At 45.4% G+C, this 20,706-nt stretch overlaps 1 protein-coding gene and 1 non-coding gene across 7 annotated transcripts in view; both read right to left on the reverse strand.

The window, feature by feature from the left end:
- LOC127039339 (zinc finger protein 135-like) overlaps positions 1-20,706 on the reverse strand; it is a 1,030,205-nt gene that overhangs the window by 965,619 nt on the left and 43,880 nt on the right. The window lies entirely within an intron of this gene.
- On the reverse strand, positions 13,544-13,616 carry TRNAK-UUU (transfer RNA lysine (anticodon UUU)). Its single transcript has one exon. It is a non-coding gene; the product is annotated as a tRNA-Lys (tRNA).

The raw sequence follows: 20,706 nt of genomic DNA on the forward strand, positions 1-20,706 counted from the left end.
CCCAGACATATTGGCATCAACACTGCCTAGCCTGTTTGATGGCCCATTGAGGGTCATCAGCTGTACAATGAGCCCATGGAAAGGACCAAGGTGATACACCTATTGAGTCAGCAAGACATTCCCGGGTAAGCCTGTGTAATGAGAACTCCAAGGCTTTTCCATGCCATGTGCTGTGAATCTTGTGTTTGGGACACAGGAAGAACAAGCCACATAGCAAAAGGAATATAAAGCTCAGCTGCATCATCTCCATTTTGTCGTCAATCCCCCTTCCTGCCTCTGGAGCTACTTCTCTACAAACTGAATCCTGGAACAAAGGACTGAATGAGCCATCCAAGCTGTGGATGCGTTCCAGACAGACTTTCACACCGGCAACTCACTAATACTGCTAAGAACCTGATCTATCCATTTTGGAATGTATCTCACTGCTTTCTCATTTAACTTCATTCTATCTTATTTCGTTCAAACCTTTAGTTTAGATGCTAAAGGATTGGCTGGCAGTGTGGTATTTTGAGTAAGATCCAAACTTATACTGACCTGGTAACGTGGCTGACCTTTGGGGTCAGAAGATCATTTTGTTTATGTGAGCAGTTTTTAAATAACCTCTCACTGTGCTGGATCTAGGTGCTGATTGGGAGTCAGAGAACTGGGATGCAATAAAGGGGGCTGTGTGAGTTCTTTTTTCAGCTTCTCGATAACCCGTGTGGGTGATCTCTTTTTCAGCCTGCCCTGATCTTGGCATTTTCAGTGAGAACTGCCTCTGGCCCACCAGGTCACACTAAGCTCTGAAGTTAAATAAACAGAATGTTTTTTATGACTAAGTCTTATGAAATCAACTGAACTCCTTTGTTTTCTTTCATCTCAGCAAGGTTTCCTGTTACTCAGCCTGATGTGATCTCCCAGCTGGAACAAGGGGAAGAGCCATGGGTCCCAGATCTTCAAGGCTCTGAGGAAAGAGAGATTCTGAGAGCTCTCTGCACAGGTGAGGAAACATTAAACCAACTCAGAATCTGTAAGTGCCTGAAGAAAACATCTGGTATGCCCAGCAAAGCCCTTGGGAGGTCTCTCAGTTCATTATTGTGCCTAGCAGGGGTTGTATCCTCAGGGTAAATATAGCTCATGGCTTCCTGTAGATCTTAGGAGACACCAGGAATTAGCTTCCTCCCTTCCCCCTGCGTATTTGGATGGGATGTGAAGGCTGAATTCATCCCCCTCCTCTGTCCTATTTAGGGGAAGAGTTTGGGGGAGGTCAGTTCCTGATTTTTATTTGAACTGTCTTCAGCACTTGTTTTGGTCTTCTTCTCCTTTCCATCCCTGTTTGAGATTTCTGTCTCTCACAGCAGGTGATGCAATGGCATGTGAGAAAAAGGAGCAGAATTCTCAGCAGGAAAATGTTGAGCCAGTGGATAAACACAGAGCATTATCGCAAAGATCGAAAAGGAATGTGTCCAGGAGTCATGAGCAGGGAAATTCCTTTGAGATTCAGCACAGACTAGAAAGAGAGCAAGGAAACCAGCCAGGGGAGAAATTGGATGAATGTATTTCCTCTTGGGGAACTCAGAAGGTCCTCATGGAAATCACAACACAAAAGGAAATCCTTAGGCGAAAGAGAAAAAATACATGCACTGAGTGTGAGAAAAACTTCACTCACAGATCAAACCTTTCTGTTCATCTGAGAATCCACACAGGGGAGAGGCTCTACGAATGGCATGAGTGTGTGGCAAAACCTTCAATCGCAGCTCAAACCTTTCTAAACATCGGAGAATCCACGCAGGGGACAGGCCCTACAAATACAGTAATTGTGGGAAAACCTTCACTCACAGATCAGCCCTTTCTGTGTATCAGAGAATCCACACAGATGAGAGGCCCTATGAATGCAATGAGTGTGGGAAAAGCTTCACTCACAGATCAGCCCTTTCTAGACATCAGAGGATCCACACAGGTGAAAGACTCTATGAATGCAGTGAGTGTGGGAAAACCTTCAACCACAGCTTAAACCTTATTACCCATCAAAGAATTCACACAGGGGAGAGGCCGTATAAATGCTGTGAGTGTGGAAAATGCTTCAGTAAGAGTTCAGCCCTTTCTGAGCATCAGAGAATTCACACAGGGGAGAGGCCCTATGAATGCAGTGAGTGCGGGAAAACCTTCTCTTGGCACTCAGCCCATGTTAGCCAACAGAGAATCTGCAAAGGAGATCAACATTGTAAAAATCTCTAGGGCTATCAAGACTTTCTTTTCTTTAATATTTTTCCTGATTCCCACATAGTAACTTTTAAAGCTCTTTGAACTGTTTGCAGCACCGTTATCCCTCAGCTTGTCCAGATGAGTGGTCCATTTTTGCCTTTTGCAGTTCGCCCTCTTTTGAGATGGACCTATTTGTCCTTTCTATTGTCCCACAAGTAATTTGACTGTGCCCTTCCTATGAGGAACCAGGGAGCATCACATTTATACCATTCCTCCTATTGCAAAGTTATTGTTAGAGTCACCAGTGATACAGATTGTATCATTGACAGTTGTTCTCCCATTGCTCTGGGTTGTGCTGAAGAGCAGTTATATTGGGAATTTTTCAAATTAGATGTAAATGAAGAGGAGCTGGGGCAGGAAAAAAGTGTCATTTCAGCTTCCGTGACACTGGAAGGAGATGGGGTGACTCAAAGATTCCCTCCTTCCCCTTCAGTGCAGAACTGTTATCTTTTGCCTGAGTCATGCAGAGTTTATGTTCATCGCATTCTATCCATCCACTTCTCAAAGTGTCATGTGATGAAGCATTCTCTGTTGTCTGTGCTTGCAGATGGTGTTTTTACTACTTTAATCCTATATCAGAGTCGCTGTGACTGGAGATGAGTGTCAAAAGTCCTGGGAGGGGAATTCAAATGGATCCCAAATAGAGTGTGATCATTTAGAGTTTAAATCTCAGGTTCCATTTATTGTAAAACCATTTCTGGCAAGAGGGGTGTTTTTCTCTCATTATGGGGATGCTTGGATACTAAACATTTTGTAAATAACATAACTGACTATGGAGACAGGGATGAGGGAAGCAGGTTTGAATGGATAAGAGGACAATGTGGTGGGAGAATCTCTTGTCCCGGTTCTGAATAATCAGATGTAACCTGCTCTGGAATTTCCCTTGTAATGTATTCTCTCTCTGTGATGTGGGTTTCTATCTTTCCTGAAGGCTGTGTTTGGTCACCCAGTTGGATATTAGTTCAGTTTGATAGGATGTAGCTCAGATTTATTGAAGAATTTAAGACAATGACCCTTTGCTAAAGTCCTCATTTATGATTTCAGCTTTGCTTTTTCTCCATCCCTCCATGATGACATGGAGAAAGTTGAAGTGCAGTTCTATCAACAGGAGAGAACTCTCTAATTTACTGGACAGGCTAACAAAGAAACAGCAGTGATTTAAAATCTCCACTCAGAAATGGTGAACAACAGCACAACCCCAGCTAACTGAAGGAAGTGCATATGATCAGAGTATATTTCAGTTGTTTAAGGTAATATTGTCTCCGATGATCTGGGAAGAGAATCCCATGGTAAGTGGTTTTGAACTAGGCAAAATGCTCATGTGTTTGGTTCCCAAAGCATTTGTAACCCAGGCCCTACAGAAGATCTCTCCTAGCTAATCCTGTGCTATGGGAAATGCAGCCGTTCATGACACAGATGTTGAGGAAATAGAAGTGGAGTTTTTGTCAAATTTATCTTTTGTAGGTTCTAAAGATGTGTATAAAATAAAACCAGTGTTGAAAATGTAATATCTTCAGAAAAATGCTCATTTTTTAATAGAATCTGCAGCTCTGGTAACTAACGAAGATTCTGATCCAGGCCTGTATCCAGTCCCTTTCCTGGACCTGTGCTACTGAATTAAAGAAAAGCTTGGCATGTTTCAGGAAGCCATTCCTCATTAACACTGCTGAGATTTTAAGTGGTTTTGTAAAGGATTCTACTTCAGAGAAGTGTAAATTTCCCCTATCCAAGACCAAGGATTTGGAAAGAGCTGAGGTTGAAAGAGTCCGCACCCAGTTCTTGGTTTCCACCCCAGTAAAGGAAGCTATGGTGAGCCAAGGAAAATTGTTTGTACAACTCCACTTCATACTTCAGTGTCCCTGATTACACTTCCAAAGTATGCCAGGGTTAGATTGAGAACAATCATCTTTCACTGTTTGGATGCAAAGAGAGAGTGCTTCATAGGACATTCCTTCCCTGTGGATCCCAAACTGGCGGCCTGGTTGGGTAACAAGGACTTTCAGGCTATAGAAATGATGGTAACCAATGAGGCAACGAATTTGTCAGCCTCCGATTTCAGGTTTCCGGATATTCGCATGTTGAGTCCTGATACTATGGTTTTGTGTCTGACGCTGTGGCTACACAATTAAGCTGATGTTGGCACAGCTGCACCAATGTAGCTGCGCTGCTGTAGCACTGCTATTACGGATACTCTAAGCCAATGGGAGAGATTTCTCCCATCGGACTTGATTAGTGCAACCCCCGCAAGCAGCGGTGGCTTTGTTGGCAGGAGAAGCTCTCCCGCTCATGTAGCACTATCTACACAGGGGGTTAGGGCTGTGTAACTACGTTGCTCAGCTGTGTGGATTTTTCACACCCCTAAGCAATATAGCTATCCCGATAAATGTCTTTAGTGTAGACCAGAGAGGTTTCTCTTGTGCTTTATGCATTTACATTACTTCTCTACCTCCTCCTACTTTGAAAGATTAAAAAGTGTGAAAAGAGAGGTATTTTTCTCCATGATGCAAACATTCCGACATAGAAGACCCCTTCTACCAACACATATGGCAGAAGATCCTGAGATATATGAACTCACAGAAGTGATTGGGACCTACGTTGGGACAAACCACAATAAGAACCAGGGTTCAGTTGTTGGCAATGGAGATTAAAAGAAAACTAACATATATGACAAGAATTTGTGATCTTTGAATATTGTGATAGATCCAGACCAGCTGGTACAGCAGAATAGCAGAAGGCAGATAAAGTGGCCACTGGATTAACAGTTTTCTGTTCCCTGACTGAGCAGAGAAGGGGCTGCTCCAGGCTAATGAGAACACCTGACTCTAATTAACCTGCAAAGAGTCAGGTGAGGCCATTCAGTTAATGTGACCACCTGACTCTAATTAAGGCCCTGCTGATACTATAAAAAGGGCTCACTCCAATCAGACAGGGAAGAGCCAGGGAACCAGAGGTTAGGAAGTGCAGCTGAAGGGCTTGTTACTGAAGACACCCTCAGACCATGGTTAAAGAAGCCCTAAGGTAAGGGTGAAGAAGGGAGAAGCAGGAGAACTGTGAGAAAGTGGCCCAGGGAAATGTAGCAACTCTGGCAGTGAAAGGTTGGCTGCCAACAGCTGCTACCATTAGGGTCCCTGGGCCGGAACCCGGAGTAGAGGGCGGGCCCGGGTTCCCCCCAACCCACCACTACAGGAACATCTCCTGGGAGGGGAAGTCAGGTCCCTGTCAGGACAGGCGGCTGAACAGAGACTGTGGGAATTCTCTCACCAACCTCCTTGCAGGCCTATGATGAAAAGGGCTCAGTAGACTGTAACCCTGGCCCTAGAGAGAGAAGGGCTATGTGGAGGGTCACAGTGAGCCACTGAGGCTAGCATAAACTGCCTAGAAGTGCAAGACCCACGGGAGCAAGGTCAGAGCTCTGCCACAATATGTTCTTGTTACCAATTAATATGAAATTATAGGTGAAGTTATTGATTAAAGAGAAAGAGAATGTGATAATCTGAATTATTTTGGAAAACTGAAAGTTGTCTTGTTTTTGTGTTTTGTTAATCATACAGGAAATGATGGCTAATCTTGAAAAGTTAATTTGATTCTAATTTACCCTGGTTCCTCAACTGTTGCTACAGCTCTAGTACCCATCAATCCAAAGACTGAGAGAAATGGAGAGTTCCAACCATTGTCCTTTTAGTAGCTTATTGTTTCTCTCTCTGTTTTTTGTGCTGGCCTTTCTCTTCTATCATTTTCTGCCTTTGTTTAGTTGGTAACAGTTGGTTTCCATCACTCATGTTTGTTTGTTTAAATCTCTATCCGTTGTGAAATAATTTTTTTGCTTGTTCGAGAACTGTACTCAAGTGCTGTGTGAGATACTGTAGCAATGATATATAGTAAAACTAGAAACCTGGGATACTTCAGGAAGAGAGGATCTGGGATTTCACTGAGGATCTGGTGATCCAGGCTGGACCCCAGAGGTGGGCACACTGAAGGAACTCAGAGGTTAGGGTGGCTGCTGTAGCTCAGAGGAGGGTCCTTGAGTTCCAGCAGGCTGCTGAGTTTGGTCACTAACATCCAGCTGCCAAATGCAAAACTCCCTCTTCCTTGTGGCAGGTGACAGCAAGGAGACTCACAGTCCTCAATACCCTGAGAAGGGTCACAATGTTTCTCTATGTTGATCCACCTGTCAAATTCACACAGGGAAAGCTCCCAATAGCACAAAAGTCTGCCCTATGAAATCATGGAACATGTGCACTTCGCTCTGTGAAAGCATGTAAAGAATCCAAGCGCTGGAGGACAGGGTTTGGGTCCAGAGTGACCTAGACAAATTGGAGGATTGGGCCAAAAGAAATCTGAGGAGGTTCAACAAGGAGAAGTGCAGAGTCCTGCACTTAGGATGGAAGAATCCTATGCACTGCCATAGACTGGGGACTGACTGAGTGAGGGGGGATTTGATAGCAGCCTTCCACTACCTGAAAGAGCAGGATTGTGGGCTTTCTCCTGGCCACTTTTGCTGGGCTGGACAGGCAGCCTGGAAGCCTTTCTAGAAGAGAATTGGGAACTGAGTAAGAAAAACCAATGTGAAAACCAGAACCTCAGGTTTAGACTCGTTTATTTATATTATTAAATCTTCAATTCTAGTGTCACAGTCAATACAATTGCTTCAGCCGGATAGTTGTTCAAAGGGAAACTTAACTTCTCTGCAAAGGGAGTGGAGAGAAAACACTTTTCAGAGTCCAAGAGAGACAAGGTGAGTGAGGGTAAGCGCTTGTTGAGGATCAACCTCTGTTGGTGAAAGAGACAAGCTTTGGAGCTAACCCAGCACCCTGCTTCAATTCTGTGTAGCCTGAAAGGTCGTCTGTTTCCTAAACAGCAGTTAGAACATAAGAACAGTCACACTGAGTCAGACCAGTTCATCTAGCCCACTGTCCAGTCTTCTGAAAATGACCAATGTCAGGTGCCCCAGAGGAGTCCTGGGACCTACATGGATCCACCACTACCGCAAACAAGGTTAAAAGTCAATGCACATGGGAGAACCATCTTGTGTTTCATTCCTTATGTGCTATTCCCATCGTTCTGCTATCTCCTTTTCTTCCTTTGTGTTAAAAGCTCTGGTGTTTTGCACAGAAACATTATTTCCTCAGGAGAGACCAAAAGAGTGGTGAATGCATTCCAGTACCAAACAGTCACTAGAAGGGGGCAGACAAAGGCCTTTAGGATGAGGCGTCCGTCACTGTCCAAAGATCATCTCCCTCCTGCAAGTCACTGGCAGCCTGGATTTGTTCCTTATCCTCCCAGAGTCTGGGGACTGGAATCAGCACTACCCCGCCCCTCCGTATGTAGCAGGAACAAACACAAACCTGGTCTTTAAAACAAGCTGTCCCCTTCCTTCTGAGGGAAGATTTTTCTGTGACTGAAGTTGAGCTTCAGTTCCCCTCTCCTGGGGTGGGGCCAGCTCCCACTGAGCTCTATTTTCACCTTTGCCCCCTTTCAGTCACTCTGGGATCCTAACTCTGCTCCCAGCTGTCAGGCAGCTTCCAGCCCATCCACCCTGCTCACTAACTCTGTGGTCATGTGTCACCCCCTTTGTCAGCACACAGAGCCTGCAGGAAAGCTACTGCTGTTAGATGGATTGGTGGTATAGTGGGGAGCATAGGTACCTTCCAAGCAGTTGATCTGGGTTTGATTCCAAGCCAATACCATAATGGCTTTTTCTCTTCTGTTGTTTCCTCATCTGGAAGTGGTTTAATTTCAGTCACATTGTGTTACAATCACATTATCAATAGAATGAGACAATAAATGTCTCAAAGCCCAGCAGGTCATACAGGATGGAGGCATACAAGGGGCTGAAATGTGTCATCTGAGAAAGACAGAACATTTGGAAACCTGCATCTCCCATCCCCTGGCCTTCCGTGTTATGATTCCAGCTCCGTGAGCTGTTTGTATGATATTCCTGCATGATGGCGAAATAAAGTTTTGAGTCAGTTTTTGCTCCTGCAGATTCCTTTGCAGTTACAATTATAATGACATGAACAAAAGGGAAGCAAAATAAAAATAAACCCCAAATTGCAATACAGGTGGGGAAAGAGAAGATCACAGTTAAGCCAAACACATCAAAATAAAAATTAATACTAAAAGGGGAAGGGGAAGAGATCAGGTCTGTGGAGATCCCCTTGACATTTGAACTCAAATTGTTAGATTCAAATTTCAGACTTGACACTGGAAAACCTGAAACTACCTGTCTCTCTGAACACCTGTGATTAGCAAGATTGAGTTAGGACACCTGTTCTGCTTCAATCATTTATTGTCTCTCTGTTCTCTTTTTCTTCTCCCCCCAATTCCTCGTCTCCAATATCTCTACCTTTTTCCTCTTGCTCCCTCTCCCTCTCCCCTTTCCCAGTGGCAGTGGCTCGCAGGGCTTCTCCCCTGGTAGCTGGTGCTCATTATCAATCAAATAAATCAAAACACTTTCACCTGCAAGTGGATTTAGCCCAGGACCCTCAGAGTCAGCAGGTGTTACCTCCCCAGCTCTCTGGTTAGGTGTCCTAGCACTGGAAGCCTCCTGTGTAGATCCTAAAATAGCGGTTTTGCAGCAGGGGGCTGAAATATTGGACCGGACATTGTAGCTCCACCGTTATTTTATTGAATTGCTTCAAAACAGCAAGTATAGAAAGTCTCCTAAGTGTCAGGCTCTCTGACATGGAAACAGCTGCCCCTGCTCTGCAGGAGTCTGTTTGTTCCATCCAGCAATGTACAAAACTGCTCCGAGCTGAAGTCGGGGTCAGACAGTGACGGTAATGCAAATTTTCAGACTGTTAACCCAAGTCCCTTCCTTTCTTGAACCCAGGACATGTCAGTCACCTGTTAGCCATGGCGTTATCTTCATCTTCAAATACCTCTCAGGACATCGAACAGAGGGAGTGAACCCCCACACCCAATGGCTCCTTGTTGAGGCATTGTACCGTACCTGCCCCTGGAGACTGTCTGGTTTTACACTCTTAGAGCTTTTTCTCTTCCAACCCCTTATCCCAATCTCTGGGCCACCGCCGCATTTCAGAGTTTAGAATTTACTCTCATCTCCCTTCTATGGCACTTTCCATGTGAATGAGACAAAGCAATGGGGGAAGCTCCGTGGCTAATGAAAACCGGTGCGTTAGGTGAGGCCTGAACTCATAACCCCAGCAGTGTGCCTCCCTCGCTAGCCAGTTGTACACATGTAGGTGCTTCATAGACAAACTTGGGAAGTAATCAGTTACCCGTGTCTGTAATTACAAAGTTGGTGGCTAATTGAAAGGCTGGTGGTTCAAACCCAGGTGAAGATAGAGGTGCTTGGCTTTTTTGTGAAGAGAATCCAGTACATTTTAACAGGCAGGAAAATGCCTCAATTCTGGCCTAGCCTCATTGGGCAAGCATAAGAGAAAATTTCACCAGATGTGTTGATGGTATAATGGTGAGCATAGCTACCTTCCGTGCAGTCGACCTGGGTTCAATTCCCAGTCACCACACTGAGGTGTCATTTTCTCAGCTGGAAACGAGTTTAATTTCCCTCACATTGTATCAGTTTATCAATGGAATGAGAGAATCAATGTCCTGCAGGTCATTAAACACCCAGTGAAGGAAGAAAGGGGCAGGACTATACTGTGAGCAGGTGGAGTCATCCTGGTATTACAATGTTTGGGTTTTTTTCCCTTCCCTCTCCCTTTTAGACTGAGAGCATTTAAGGTTAGAAGGGACCAGTGTGATCATCTAGTCTGACCTGCTGCACCTTGCGGGCCAAAAGACCCCATCCACCCACTCCTGTAATAGAGCCAGGAGGAGAGGCAGCTCTGTGCTCTGCCCCTACTCCAGGCAGTGCATGGAGGCCCTCTGCCCCCCTTCCCCCAATGGGTGTGCAGAGATGTGCCAGCAACACTAAGGTGGCTCCCTCCCCACTCTGCCTCTGTCCCTCCATGCCACTCCCAGAAGTGTCTGGCATGTCCCAGCATCCCCTGGGGTGGGGGGAGTGTCTCCATGTGCTGCCTCTGCCCCGAGAACCAACTCCACAGCTCCCATTGGCCAGGAACTGCAGCCAGTGGGAGCGCTGGGGGCCACGCCTGCAGGCAGCGGCACATGGAGACTCATTGTGCCCGCTGACCTGGGAGCTGCTGTCACAGGGTTGTGTGTACCGGTCACTTTGGGAGTTGCAGTGCCCGGGGTAAGCACCACCCCTCCTGCACCCCAACCCCCGAGCAGAAAGCCCGCACCCCGCACCCAAATTTCCTCCCAGAACTTTGCTTGTCTTCCTTTCACCCAGAACCATCCTTCCTGTCCTGGGTTGCAAGTAGCCATCCCTGGGAAGCCAAGAGGCAAGCACTGGATCCTACCTCCCAGCAGCCAACTGCACCTCCCCAGACTTTGCAGAATGAATGGTGGCGCTCTACTAACCCCACTTAGCCGCACTGAGGGGCTTAGCTTCTGCCCTGCCTTCCTCAGCTCGACTTTCCTCTTTTGCCCCATTCTTGCCTCACTTCCTCCTTTGGCAAGACACACAAAGGAGGCCAGCAGGAAGAGCTGACCTCCATCAGCCAACCTCCCAGGGCAGAGGAGACCAAGCCACAAGGCTCCAAAAGGTGACTGGCCCAGATCCTCTAGCTTTCCTCTGCTGATGCCAAGGCTCTTTCTCAGCTCATTTCCCGACTCTCTGTCCTGCAGGGGTTGGGTTTATCACAGGTACATGCCAGTGGCAGTAGTAGGAACTTTGCTAGACAGCCAGGGAAGCTGGGAAAAGTAAGCAATTTTGTTTCTGCCTGGTTTTCAACCAGTGACCTTTGGCATGTTAGGCAAACGTGATAACCACTACACTACAGAAACTCTGTCAGAGAATTTTGCCCCTCCCTTCATAAGAGTATAAGAATGGCTATACTGGGTCAGACCAAAGGTCCATCCAGCCCAGTGTCCTGGCTGCCAACAGTGGCCAATGCCAGGTGCCCCAGAGGGCGTGAACCTAACAGGCGATGATCAATTGATCTCTCTTCTGCCATCCATCTCCATCCTCTGACGAACAGAGGCTAGGGACACCATTCCTTACCCATCCTGGCTAATAGCCATTCATGGACTTAACCTCCAATAATTTATCTAGTTCTCTTTTAAACCCTCTTATAGTCCTAGCCTTCACAACCTCCTCAGGCAAGGAGTTCAACATGTTGACTGTGCACTATGTGAAGAAGAACTTCCTTTTATTTGTTTAAAACCTGCTGTACATTAATTTCATTTGGTGGCCCCTAGTTCTTATATTATGGGAACAAGTAAATAATTTTTCCTTATTCACTTTCTCCTCATCGTTCATGATTTTATATACCTTTATCATATCCCCCCTTAGTATCCTCTTTTCCAAAATGAAAAGTCCTAGTCTCTTTAATCTCTCCTCATATGGGACCCATTCCAAACCCTTATCATTTTAGTTGCCCTTCTCTGAACCTTTTCTAGTGCCAGTATATCTTTTTTGAAATGAGGAGACCACATCTATACGCAGTATTCAAGATGTGGGTTTACCATGGATTTATATATGGGCAATAATATATTCTTTGTTTTATTCTCTATCCCTTTTTAAATGATTCCTAACATCCTGTTTGCTTTTTTGACTGCTGCTGAACACTGCATGGTCATCTTCAGAGAATTATCCACGAGGACTCCAAGATATCTTTCCTGATTAACTGTAACTAAATTAGCCCCCATCATATCGTATGTATAGTTGGGGTTATTTTTCCCAATGTGCATTACTTTACATTTATCCACATTATATCTCATTTGCCATTTTTTTGCTCAATCACTTAGTTTTGTGAGGTCTCTTTGAAATTCTTTCACAGTCTGCGTTGGTCTTAACTATCTTGAGCAGTTTAGTATCATCTGCAAACTTTGCCACCTCACTGTTTACCCCTTTCTCCAGATCATTTATGACTAAGTTGAATAGGATTGGTCCCAGGACTCACCATTGGGGAACACCACTAGTTACCCCTCTCCATTCTGAACACACCGATGGGCGAAGCTGGAGAAAGTGATGGCAGTCCTTCGATGGGTCAGCTGGTAGAGCAACGGACTGGAGCTGGAACTCAGGAGGTCATCCTTATGTTGTCCTTCTGACTCCAGCTTGAAGGAGATCTTCTTTTTCTTCCCCTTGCTGAGAAAGAGCAGGAGAAGAAAGAAAGATCAAGTGAGTCAACTCTTGCTTGGGAGCCACCCACTGAAAATGTAAAAACAAAAAAGTAAAGCCATAAAAGACTTCAAAGCCCACCAGGCACAACCTCTCTTCTAATATGGAAGAAAAGCCACACATCTCCTGTCTAGGTAGGAACATCCTATTGCCCCACAAGAAGTGGAAGGTCATGTTCAGCCTCAGCAGCACTCGTGGAGCAGGAGGAAATACATGGCTGAGGAAATTCCCTGTAGCCGAAAGATAGGTCTTGAGCATCACAGCTTTGTAGGTAATTACAAGGTCCATTTACGCCACCGGCTGAGTCATTCCTCACAGGCCAGCAACTGCTTCTCCCAGTTTGCGTTCCTCACTATGTACCCAACTAAATGCTAGAAGGTTCAGCTCATCAACCCCCACTCTTGCAGCCCTCCTCTTCCACCCTGCCTGATGGGGGGAATATTGAGCCTCCTTACCTTAGGCCCTTCAGCATTCCTGGGGAACATCAACACGGCCCAAATGACTTTGGGCCAGTTGGTCAACCAATAGGGCTGCCTCCTAGGCCAGGCTGCAGACCAGTTTCAGGACTCAGAGAAAATGGAGCTCCCATTCCTACCTACTGGACTTCAGGCACGGCCAGCCTTCTGGATCAAACATCCCCTCTTGTGCTCAAGTCACAACAGCTAGCAGGCAAAAGACAGGCTTTCATATCATTTGAGAGAGCAAGACAGAGCCTTGGAAGACCCAGCAGGATTAGGTCGCACAGGAATTGTCCTCAGATCCCACTGAGAATTCAACTCAGATTGCAGGATTCAAAGTCCTGAGGGCTGCTCTTACACCATGGGACCAATAGCGAACCCCCAGATCTCTGCTGAGTTCTGGTGTGGATGACCCTGCGGGTGCAGCCCTGCATTTGCTCACCAAGTTGGCATGTAACAGTTTGCTGCACTCCTAGAGGCCTTTCTTAATCCAGACTGAGAGGCCAGTGGGCATGTGAGGAAGTTGCCTCTTCCGTCCTAGGCAGTACATGGCCCTTTCTAGGAAAGACCAAGTCCTGGAGGAAAAAAGACTGTTGTGAAATAACACCTTGAAGAGATGCCTTTTTCAGTTGTTGGAGGAGTACCATAGAGGGAAATCTCCCCTCTTTAGCTGACCAGGGACTTGAACCATGGACCCTCAGATTAAAAGTCTGATGCTCTACCAACTGAGCTAGCCAGGTTCACAGGAAAAGGGGCACGTTTGATGCAGAAGAGAAACTAGTCAAGAAAAAGAGGGCAGAAAATTTGCTACTCTTGCTTCTTTAGCAGCCCTAGGCCAATCTTGCTCCTCCATCTGGTGCCCAGAGACATTCTTCTTTTTTTAGTTAAATATCAGATCCAGGAGAAAACACGGTTATACAAAGCAAAATAAAATTGACCTATCTCATGCAGTGGTACATTGACCTTTATTCAGACTGAGTGTAAGAGAGGGCCTCGCTTCCAGATCAAACATGCCCTCTTGTGCGAGTCACAACAGCTAGCAGGCAAGAGACAGGCTACCATGACATTGGAAAGAGCAAGATGAAGTTTTGGAAATCCCAGGATAATTAGCTGGCAATTAAAAGACCCTGAAGTTCTAGTAGGGTTTGAACTTTGATTTCAGGATTCACAGTTCTGAACACCAGCCCTTACACCATGGGACCAGCTAAGCATGTCTGACTTCTGGCATGAAAGACTCTGTGAGGACAATTTTTTCTGTTAGGGAATACCCAGTGGGAACATGCCTTTCTGACCAGCCCTACATTTTCTCAAAAAATCAGCACACAGCACTTTGTTGCAGGCCCAGACGCTTTTCTTCCTCCAGACTGCAATGCCAGTGGACAGGTGAGGAAGTAGCACCTTCAGTCCCAAGCAGTAAAGGGCCCTTCCTAGGAAAGGCCAAGTTCTGAAAAGGAAAAACTGAAGTCAAAGAGAGTCCTCAAGAGATGCCTTCTGAAAATCTTGAGGGATTGTCCTTCTACCTGACCAGTGATTTCGACCCTGGACCCTCAGATTAAAAGTCTGATGCTCTACTAACTCAGCAAATTTCATGCAGAACAGAAACTAGTCAGAAAATGAGGGCAGGAAACAATACAGAAAACCTGATGCTTTCACTCTCTTAGCAGTCCTAGTCCCAGCCTACTCCTCCATCCGGCGCCATGAGGCCTTATTCCTTTTTTAGTTAAATAGCAAATCCAGGAGAAAACACAGTTATACAAAACAAAACGAAATCACAACAGAAATGTCATTGGAAATACAAAAATTAAAAAGGAAAATGCAATTCCCATCACTTTATCATGTCTGGGCCATTCCTGTATCGAGAGCACCTGCTAAGGGCCTTGTGTGCTTACGAGAAACCTGGAGAAACTCATACCACAGCCTGAACATGAAACTCAACTGCTCCCAGGTGCTGCAGTAAAACCCTTTCCCTGCTATGACGTTGCACTCCATATGATTTTATTAAAATATGCTAATGAGTGTGAATATAATGTAACTGGAGTATGCTTTATGCATGTAAGGTAGCATTACAAAGTTTATAATCTACTGTGTGTGTTCATCGTATTTGTATGAACCGATCATTCTTGTATCTGAAACTAGAAATATGAACTATAACTCTGAGGTCCTGTTGTAATGATGCAAAGTGTGGGCCATTAATAGTGGTTTGGACTCTTGATGGCTCCCATTAATCAGGACAATTGACTGTAGATGGCTCTGTCCTGCACCATCTGTGAGTCAGGCCAGGAAGAATGAAGGCTTAGGGTCTCACAGGACATGTGAGCATGTCACCTGGTACAGGAATCCATCTTAAACCTGGGGCTCTTCCCCAGGAGAGACACAAAAGATTCTTGCCTTGTACCAAAGTTATATAAGTGGGTAGAACAGAAGAAAGGTGGCTGCAGTCATAAGAAATCCCCTAGCTACCACCTGAGCTGGAACAAGGATTACGCCAGGTGAAAAGATTGGGCCCAGACTAGAAATAAGACTAGTCTGCAAAAGAAGCTTATTGGAAGATCTCTGAGGGTGAGATTTTATCAGTATTGAGTTTCCTATTGTATTAGGCTTAGACTTGCATGTTTGATATATTTTGCTCTATGGAGAATACAAACTCAATAGAGAAGGAAAAGTTAATGCCTTAGAAGAGTCTCTGTGTGTGTGTGTTAGATGGGTGTGAGGATGCCTAGAAAACACTGTCCTGTAGTTTCTTTTCTCTGATTTCCTTTAGAAAATTTGAAGCGGGGAGCAAAAACCACTGTCTTCTGAGAGGTTTGAACTCAAAACCTTCAGATTATGAGAGTGAGACACTACCAAGCTGTGTTAGGAAGATTTAGAAAAGAGCTAGACTCAATGCATATAGAATCTACAACCGTGACCGAGCCAGGTGTGCACTGGAAGACACAGGGAGATATGGTGCCCAGACACCTTTCCTGGCAGCTAATAGATCAATTTTCTCTGACAGTGAACAATCTACTGGAATTCATGGCAGCAGAGGGTGGATATTTCCAAGCTGAGCACTCACATCCACATTTCAGAACTTATTCTCCTTTTCCTAGTAGGGAACTTTCCATGTGAATTGGGCAAAACAAGTTGGGGAAGCTACAGGGGTAATAGAAACCAGTATTTAAGGTAAGACTTGAATTTATAACCCCAGCTATAGTCACTTCTGCACTAACCAGTAGCACCACTGCAGGTGCTTCTGAGGCAAAGCTGGGAAGCAGGCAGTTATCAGTCTCTGTGGTTCACACCTTTGCCTGGCAATTGAAAGGATGCTGGTTCAAACCTAACTAAAGATGTGACTTTTCAGCGATGAGACTCCAGGACATTTTAACAGGAAGAAAATCTCTGCATTTCTGGTTTAGCCCCATTTGACCCCTTCTGCCCGTCTTCTCCCCCACACCATCTCTTCCCTTCCCCATTGGGACCATACAGAGAGGATCCCCACTCACTGAGAAGTTCCCTTTTCTCCTTCACAGAGGGCTTTAATGCCCCTTGTCTCACTCAAGCTCACAACTGCCCAGAGTTCAAGAACTGTCCCTGTTCCCACTGGACAGATGAGAGGAGACTGAGGTCCAGAGAAGGGAAGTGACCTACCCAAGGGCCTACAAAGCAAAGCGGTGGCAGAGCCAGAAAGAAAAGCCACCAGTTCCGACTCCTATTCTAATGGACAACAAACCCCACAGAGGCAGGGATAGAGCCCATTAATCAAGATGGTGGGGAAATGTCATTCAAACTGTTTCTGTCAGAAAATCCCATTCAGACTAAACCAATTTGTTTCTCGAAATCATAACAAGTGGGATAAAAGTTCTTTGCAAAAATATTTTGTTGCAAAACAAAAGCATCTCCTGTTTGTCACAGTGTGTTAAATTGTCTTGTCACACACAAAGAGGAGACACTTGGATCTCAAACATTAGATAAGTAGCTTCAGTCTGAGCTAAGTCGTTGCTGCTCTTAACAATTTCAAAATAAAAACATAAAAATCAAATAGACAATTTCAGCTATTCTATTATATCATAATCTGCTCTGAGTAAACGTGATAGGACAACTCATATTATGCACTACTTATAGTGATACTCTCCAATGGATCCCCATCCTCCACCCACCGTGAGGTAGGTAGGAGCGGATCATTATTATTTCTACTTGAAAGAGGGAGAAGCTAAGGCTGAGAAAGGAGAATTGACTTGCCTTAGGTCACACAGCCAGCGAGTGGCAGAGTTGGGAATAAGACACAAGAGCCCTGATTTTCAAACTAACCACAGGAACTTGAATTTCATCCACTGAATGACCTTAAAGTGCTCTCAGATGAGCTCCAGACCAACAACAGTGACAGTAATTATTCAGCAAGTATTTGAGGAGAACTGCAATGTTAGAAGGAATCATCAACTGCTCAGAGACCATTAACGCAGAGAAGCAGCAAAATTTGTCAAACATAAAACTGGTTTTGACTTATTTACTTGGTCTTAAAAGAGAACAACAAGGACCTGAGTCTCCTCCCTGTCAATAACCCCCTGCTCAGCCAATCAGGGTAGAGACTGAGAACGGGAGGCTGAGGGTTCTCAGCAGAGAGTACAAAGGATGGCCCAGGTCAACTGTGGGGATCACTGTCCGAGCACTATTTCAGCCCCACAGTTTTGGATGGACCTCTCACAGTGGGAGCTGCAGAGCACTCCCCCGCAACTCACACACACGTACATCCTGGTGTTGGGAGGGGAACAGGAGAAAGGACAAAAGAAGCAAGAGACGAAGAGAAAGGAGGGAGGGATGGAGGAAAAGGTGAAACAAAAAGGACAAACCCTAATGTCCCCAGTGATTCTAAGGGACAAAATCCCAGGTGTGGAATAAAATTCTGCCTCCTTAAGCTCGTGTTTTCAATGCCTAGAATTCAACTCTCGCCAGATGGATCAGACTGAACAGGTTTCAAACCTCGAGGACGCTCTTACCTTCTATACAGGGATGGCTGTTTTCTAGTAAAATCACTACAAGGGAAGGAGAAAACTCGAAAGAGGTTCCTCCTGGCACTCACGTCCATGAACCGAAATACTCTCTCAGTCCTCAAAGAGAGACCTGGAGAAGGAGACTTGCTGAAGCAAAGCCGCAGGAGTCTGTGAGGTTTCCCTGGCCCCTCGCCCTTCTCCTGCCTGGCTGATGTCATCATCTCTCTGTGAGGTCACTACGTCCCCATCTCCTTTGACCAATAGTCTGAGGTCCTGCAAAAGGCCTTTGTGATGTCACTGCCACACTCCTCCCTTGCTATGCTAATGTCCTGCCCCTGGCCAGGCACTTTGGAGGTTTGAGCTACTCCCTGTGGATCACCCCACTCAAGGGGCATTCGTTCTAGGAAGCAAGCCGGCTAGACAGGAAAACATCAGATGCTGCTCCCAATGCTACACTCAGTTTTTCAGAAATTAGTCGACTTTATGGCCAGAAGAGACCATTAGAGCATCTAATCTGACCCCCTGCATATCACAGACCTCCTGTATGACACAAGAGCTACTTTTGGGGCTTACACATTCCAGAAAGGCATCTAGTCTTCATTAAACGACATCAGGACATGGTGAATCCACCGGTTTCCTTGGTAGCTTGTTCCTGTAGTGAATCATCCTCACTGTTGAATATTTGTGCCTTAGTTGTAATATGAATTTGTCTCTTTTCACCTTCCAGCCATTGGGTCTTGTTATGCATTTCTCTGCTCAATTAAAGAGCCCTTTAACACTCAATTTTTTCTCTCCTTTAAGGCACTTCAACACTTCAATGAAGTCACCTTTCAATCTTCTTTTGATAAGCTAAACAGACTGAGCTCTTTCAATAGCTCACTAGAAGGCATTTTTCTCCAGCCCTCAGAACATTTGGTGGCTCTTTGCTGCCCCAGCTCCAATTTCACAACATCTTTTTCAACTGAGGACACCAAAACTGGAGGCAGTATTCCAATATCAGTCTCACTGATGCCATGTCACCTCCTGTGACGTTATTGACATAATCTGTAACTGTATAGATCACCGTTGCGACCACTGTTCTATATTTGCAGTCAATATTGTAGAAAGGTTGTTTTGTAAGGGGTCTATGGAGAGGTTCTGATTGGCTAATTATAATGATGCTATCTCTAGATGTGTATCATTTTTGTAGTCGACATTATGAATATTGGTTCTATGTTGTCCGTTTTTCAAACTCGTGCTCTGCTTCTGGGGAACACTCTAGACAAGTTGGTGTCATTTCTGCCTAGCCTGCTTGATAGCCCACTACGGACCATCAGCTATACAATCGACCCATTGAGAGAAGGCAGATACACCTTGTGACTCAGCAAGGTATGCAGGGACCTGTCTGTGGACAGAACTCAAAGGTTTTTCTATGCCACATGCATGGAGTGAGTGTCCTTGGGACAAAGAAAGCAAAGACATCATGGCAAGAGACTATAAAAGGCTGATGCCTCGTCTCCATCTTGTCTTCAGTCCTGCTTCATACCTCTGGAGGGACTTTGCTACAAACTGAAACTCTATACAAAGGACTGAATGACCCATCCCATCTGTGGATGGACTGCAGAGACCTGATGTGAACCTGCAGTTTATTCCATCACTGCTACAGGCCTGAAACAAGAGCTTTGCCATTACTTCATGTGAAGGATTAAAAATCTATTTGCTATTTATATAGCAACCTGGTGCATGGATTGTGCCAGCTCTTTTCCAGACTCAAAGTCCAGAGTATGGTCAAGGATTAGAGGCCTAGCAAATAGTGATAAGGTAAGAGAAAGCTGGGGTAAACAGAAAGCCTTGCTTGCTAAGATAGGCCTGGTCAGCAAATTGCCAGGGGTTGGAGCTAAGAACTAAATCATTGTGTCTTATTCAGAGTTGCAGATTGAACAAAGAATCCCTGTTCCTCTTGTGTTTGTTTCTTCTGTAGGGAGACGTTCTTCCCACAGATCAAACCTTGAGTTTATGAATAGTTGTCACATGTCAGTATAAGATATGTCATTCTTCCACGTCCCTTCCCCAGAGACCAATGCCTGCCTTTAGACACACAAAAAAAATCTTTATTGAATTATACTTTCATTGTTTCTTTGCTTATACCAAAGCCTTTTCCAACCAGCAGGGGCCTCTGTATGCACAGAACTCCTGGTAGTGTGATGTATGCAGACAGTGGAGAACTCTATTTTGGCATCTCTTTGCCTGTTTTGTGGTCAACATCTGCAGTGGCTGTTAAAAGGCCTCTAGATAGTGATCTTTGGGAAGAGCTGGCTGAAGAGCTTTCCTACTAACCAGGAGAGCCTGGCTTGGCCTGCCAGTTCTTCCTTGCTGAACCTAGTGTGTCTGTTGGCTCCTTTTTTGTATCTCTTTTCAAAAAAAGAAAAGACCTGTCAGCAGAATCTTTCTAAGTGCTTGTTCAAGATAGAGAGGGCCTTCCTTGCGGCTAAGTCTTGGTATAATAGGGCATGTGGTGCCTCTTGCTGGCCATCCTGGTAATTAGTTCTGGTTCACCGGTTCGCCTTCCTCTAGTGGCATCTGGCTGTATCTGTTTTATCATTAGGACCCATGTCGCTCTCAGGACTTCAATGTCCTCTTATGGACACAGCCCTCTGGCTGTGCCTCACTCAGTTCTCTCCCCTCTTCCCGGGGGCAGCTGTTCTCTGTCCAGACACTTGCCTCAGTGGTAGGCTGCAGTCCAGGGTGTAGCCACCTATGTGAGAGGCTACGCAGGCAAAAGTGGTGAACCTCCAACCCTGCATCTGTTTCCCTGGACCACTTCCCCAGCATCTTCCTCTGCCTTTGTATTAGGGACTCAGTCTGGCAGTACTCAGCCAGAAGG

Source organism: Gopherus flavomarginatus, chromosome 23, assembly GCF_025201925.1.
Source record: "Gopherus flavomarginatus isolate rGopFla2 chromosome 23, rGopFla2.mat.asm, whole genome shotgun sequence".
In the NCBI taxonomy this organism is placed as follows: domain Eukaryota; kingdom Metazoa; phylum Chordata; order Testudines; family Testudinidae; genus Gopherus; species Gopherus flavomarginatus.